The 5,283-nt window shown below is 37.0% G+C and overlaps 1 long non-coding RNA gene across 1 annotated transcript; it reads left to right on the top strand.

The window, feature by feature from the left end:
- Window positions 1-949: 949 nt before the first annotated feature.
- On the top strand, window positions 950-4,330 carry LOC112786662 (uncharacterized). The gene is made up of 2 exons (XR_003194288.3): window positions 950-1,371; window positions 2,722-4,330. It is a non-coding gene; the product is annotated as an uncharacterized lncRNA (long non-coding RNA).
- The last annotated feature ends 953 nt before the right edge of the window (window positions 4,331-5,283 follow it).

The raw sequence follows: 5,283 nt of genomic DNA on the forward strand, positions 1-5,283 counted from the left end.
AAGAGGTGGAAATTGAAGACGCTTGTCAAGAGGTGGAGGTAATTAAAGAGGAGCACAAGAATATGGTTTACTTGAGACGGATGACCAACTTAGAGATCTTTGTGGATTAAAGAGCAAGAGAGGGAGGTGTAGTAGTTGGAAACATAATTCAAGGATCATTAAGGATAAATCTTCAAAGTTTGAATTCTATGGTTGGTGAAATGCTAAATTGAATGGATTTTAGGGGGGTGTTTTGGTGTTCAAATGAGAATTCTGAAGTGAGATCACCCAAATGGAATCACAAGGATCAACAAGAAGACAGGTGCAAAAATAAGGTTTGGGATCCCGATATACATCATGCGAATCAATTTTGGGAGCTCTCAACTTGTTTGAAACTTTATCAGAGTTTAGTGCACTTGATTGGAAATTCTGGCAATCACTTGAAGTCCAAGCATTGGTGAAAGTTTCAAGATGAGTTTAAGCATAAACCACCATGACAAAGAGCTCACTAAAATGTTCAACTTAAGGAATTTAACTAAAAGTGCTAGGTGGGAGACACTCCACCATAGTAATATCTTTTCATTTTCTCTTTTGTATATATTGGTAAATAATTTAGATCTCCTTTATAGATAGTTTTGTTAGGATTGCTTGATAGATTAGGTTGCTTAATAATGTTTGGTGTTGTTTTGGTAGCTTATTGGGTGTTTGAAAGGCTCCATTTTGGTGGAAAAATTTTGAAAAATAGAGAACCATTGTGCGTATGCATGGGAGATGCGTACGCATGACACTTTCACAAAACCTTATTTGTGCGAGTACCATGCGCACGCACACACAAAAGAAAATTCCAAACTCACGTATGAGACAAACATCTGCGTATGCGACATCATCTCACAGTGGCAATAACCCCCGTCGCGTATATCTTCTCGCGTACGCACATGCTTAAAAAAATAATCATCATGCGTATGCAAGTTACATGCATACGCACACCCTATTTTCCCTAGTCATGCGTATGCTTAAGGGATACGTACGTATGAATTCAAAATGCCACCCCTTTTGTGAGAGCCCTAACTCACATACGTAACCTCCCCCCTATTTTCTTATCTTCTTTCTCGTTCTCCTCTTCCTTTCTTTTAGCCCCCATAACCTCCATAACCACCAAACTCCATCCCCAACCATCATCGTAGCCACGGTCTCCCCTGTTAACAATTACCACCATCGACCACTACCCTTCTCCTCCTTCCATTTCTCTTTCTTTCTCCACCCTTGTCTGTGTTGCCACTAGCCCATGTTCTTCTCCCATTCCAGCGACCTCGTTGCTGCCGGTGCCACCCTAAGCCACCGCCGCAATGTCCAATTTCCTTTCCTTTCTCTCTGTTTAGTTCTATGTTCCAGGTTTTTACCATTTTCTTTTTTATTTTCTGTAGTTTAATTTTGTGAATTAGTTTAATTTGTTGGATTAGAATTAGTTAGATTAATTAGTTAGTGGATTTTAAGTTATTAGGCAGAGTGAACATAGTATGTAGTGGATTTTTAGGTATGGTTAATTTTTGTTGTGAATGATTTGGACTTTTATGAACTTGATTGAATGTTGGTGATTTCACTGTTTCTGTGTGTACTGCTGAAAATTGCTGCTTTACTCAGTTGCACATATTTGTTTGATTTCCTGTGAATTGAGAATTAAATTAATTTTGAACTCATGAGAAAATTTGTTGACTGAGTAAACTGTTTCACTATATAACTGAGTTGCTGCTAAAATTTTTGTGCTGGGCTCAATTGATTTACTATTTGTTGCTGTGCGTTGAGATTTCCTACTGTTCCGTTTCATTGAACTGCATGTTGTGAATTGGTGATGTAAGATCTCGTTGATGAAATTCTGTGTCGATATAACCTTGCATACCATATGTTGTAACAATGCCTCAAAAGTTTTGTTTGAACAAATATTTGGTCAACTTCTTTTGATCTCAATGTGTGTTTTCATTCTAGTTTACTTAATTGCATTGAGGTCCATGTTTAAACCTCTAAGTGACCAGAAATTGTTGAATTTTTCATATTTGAGGCCGTCCATCTATAATTGCAAGTTTGATCCATTTACCCTATGTAACCTCCTGTGATTCACCTTGTTGTCCTTAAACGGTTTGAGTTACTTTGGGCTTGAAATTTCAATTTTTTTTATATCAATCTTGCAATTTTAGTGACTGAATGCGTTGATGTATGAATATGCTTCTTTTTATAGTTATTTTTATTTGATTCATCATCAATTGCTCATGCTTATGCCTAATGATGTGTGAACCTTATTTGTTGAATATGTGCTATACACATACATAGAATCACTCATCTTTGGCATAACACATATTTTATGAAGTTGAATGTGAGCTTGTCTATTTTGCGCTTTTTGAAAACTCTTCGAAGTTAAAGATCACCCTTGCTATGTACATAATAACTAACTTTTCTTTTTTTAACTAACTCTTTTCTTTTTTCTAAGTGCATAGCAACCAATGTTTCCTTACTTCTTTTTGGTTGAATAGGCAAGGTAACTAACCTTGATTGATCAAAAAGTGATTTCTGATTGATTTTGCTTTGTAATTTCACTTATACTTCCAATCAATTCTATTTTCACCTTCAGCTTTCCAAATACTTAATTTTTTACCTCAATTACTTACTTTTTCCTGCTTACTTATATCATTTTGCTTTGTATACCTTTAGAATGTATTTCATATACCCATTTTCTTTGTTTCTTTTTAGGATGACTAATAGAAAAAGAAAGGGTAAGGCCACAGGGTTGGAAAAAAGAAAGAGAACCCAATAGGCCGTTAAATCAGTGGATGAGGTGCAAACTGAAAGAGCCATCAGTAGGAGAGATAAGGAGAATCAGAGTTTGCCTCCTACTGATGAGTTCAAGTTCTCTAATCTTTACTCAGAGTTAAAGTTCCCAGACTTTTGGAAACATAATCTGCACATTGAGCAGAAGCTCCAAATCCCCGATGAGTTGAATTAAAATACTAAGGTTCGGATTACTTAGCGAGGATGGGTATTGTTAGACTAGGAACTGGTGACTGTGAATGCATCACGGGTCTGTGAGTTCTATGCCAATTACTATACGGGCCCTCGATGCAATTAACCTACAGGGCAAGAAGATCTCGGTTACTGAGGAGGCAATAGAGAGAATCTTCCACTTTCTTCCTAAGACCATTGACAAGGATACTTCTGAAGAGGCAAAAAGTGAGAGGAAGTTATTGACATTTAATTGGGATAAGGTAATGGAGGTCATTGCCATGCCTGGGACTACATAGATTTATGGAGCAAGCAAGACAGCTCCCAGGGATATCTCAGTTCACGCCCTGACTATGGAGGCTCGGATATGACAGCAGATTATATCCAATTACGTGATGCCCAGCACACACGAGATTGACATTACTGCTAACATAGCGGTCTTGATCTGGTGTGTCTTGGAGGGTTAGAAACTGTACCTTCTAAAGCTCATCAGAAAGCATATGGGGTGGGCTCACTACATTGGTAACTTGGCTTTCCTCTGTTTGATCACGCAGTTAGCTACGGAGGCCGAAGTTTGGCTTGCAACTGATGAGAGACCGACAGTCGCTGGGAACAAGACGGTCATACACATGGTAACTGGTACAGGTCTCAGCCGACCGCCAGACGCAGAGGCCGCAGTCATCCAGCAGCCACATCAGAGGCCGGTACCTCAGCAGCAGCATCAGAGCCACCAGCAGCACCATCATCATCATCACAGCCGATATACCATCTGGTCCACCGGCTCTTTGAGGAAATAGCTCGCGTGGAGCGCCGCTCCAAGCGCCGTTATGAGAATATTAAGAGGCATAACCAGGACTAGGACAAGATGATTGAGGAATTGGACACCCTATCTGAGCACAACGAGGAGGAGGAGCAGGATCTACCAGCTGGAGGTGGAGATGACGAGGATTCCTTCCATTCCATGTGAGCACCGAGGATGATGCTTGATTTTAAGTGTGGAGAGATCGTCTGACCGAATTGGCAAATTTTTTTGGTGAAAATGCTTCTATTCCGAACACTTCTATTTCAATTTTTAGTATGCTTTTTGGATATTTGTATATATTTTACTATCTTGAACGCTTTTCTAGATTCTGCACTTTATTAGTTTGATTTGTATATATTTTTACTACATATTCTAGTTTACTTTAGTTTATTGTATCTTCTTGATTATGGTGTGTATGTACATAGTTTTAATGGTAGTTGATTAGCTATGATTGGATAATGTGGATAATTGAACCCAGTTTATCATCCTATATGTATGTAATGATTTGAATCCTTTTGAGAATAGGAAATGAACTTAAGAATTTTGATTTTCATCCAATCATATTACCTATATATATAATAATAATAATAATCTTATTCAATTAATGAAATTTTCAAGACAATTAGTCAATTACCTTTTATACAGGGCATCCAAATTGATTTGAGTTGACCAATTTCCAAGATATTACATGCAATTTTGGGTAACCTTTTTTTACTATTGAGGTTTAGGTGAAAAATAAATCCTAAAAATACAGTGGGATTTATGGGAGTCCTCAATTTCATAATAGAATTTTTCTTTCGGACGGCCTTTGATGGGTGGCGGAATTCAACCAATTAAGAAATCAATATGGAAATACGTTGCGAGTATAGTTCTTAACCAGCAAAAATCCGCTCATTAATTTAGAAAGGTTGTCACAAAATTTAGAATAAAAATACTGGGAGTATGAGTCCCAGGTCGTCTCCCAACGAGTTGCCAAAAGGGTGCTAATTTATTAATCAGGAGTTTTCCGAGAAATTTTGAGAGTTGAATGACAGAAAAATAAATAATTGTAATTTAGTGCAATGAAAATTAAAAGAGATTTATATATTCAAAATAAAAGCCTTGACTAGGGGAATTATTAATTGAAAGTTCTATCCTTGTTGGAATTCTCTCAAATGTAGTATCAAAGGTTGTTGTTTTCACTTAGTTAACCCTTACTAAATAAAGAAAAGTCAAGTGATTGAGCTAACTCTTATTCGCGAATCCTAGTCCTCTCCCTTGGGAAGGTCTAGCGTTAGTAAATAGAGAATTAGCCAACAACTTCTAATTTAACTAATCACTTGAGCATTCCAACTCAAGTGTCTCCTTTTAATCAATCCCCATGTCAAGTTGGGAATCTACTCCATTGACATGAAAATTACTTGCATAGAATTAAAAAGGGAATAAAAGAAAGACATGATAGACAATAATTGCAATTTAATTAAAAGTATAAGTAATCCTTTGCATTAATAAATTCTAAAAATAATTCAATT

The sequence above is a fragment of the Arachis hypogaea genome, chromosome 20 (assembly GCF_003086295.3).
Source record: "Arachis hypogaea cultivar Tifrunner chromosome 20, arahy.Tifrunner.gnm2.J5K5, whole genome shotgun sequence".
NCBI classification, from domain to species: Eukaryota; Viridiplantae; Streptophyta; class Magnoliopsida; order Fabales; family Fabaceae; genus Arachis; species Arachis hypogaea.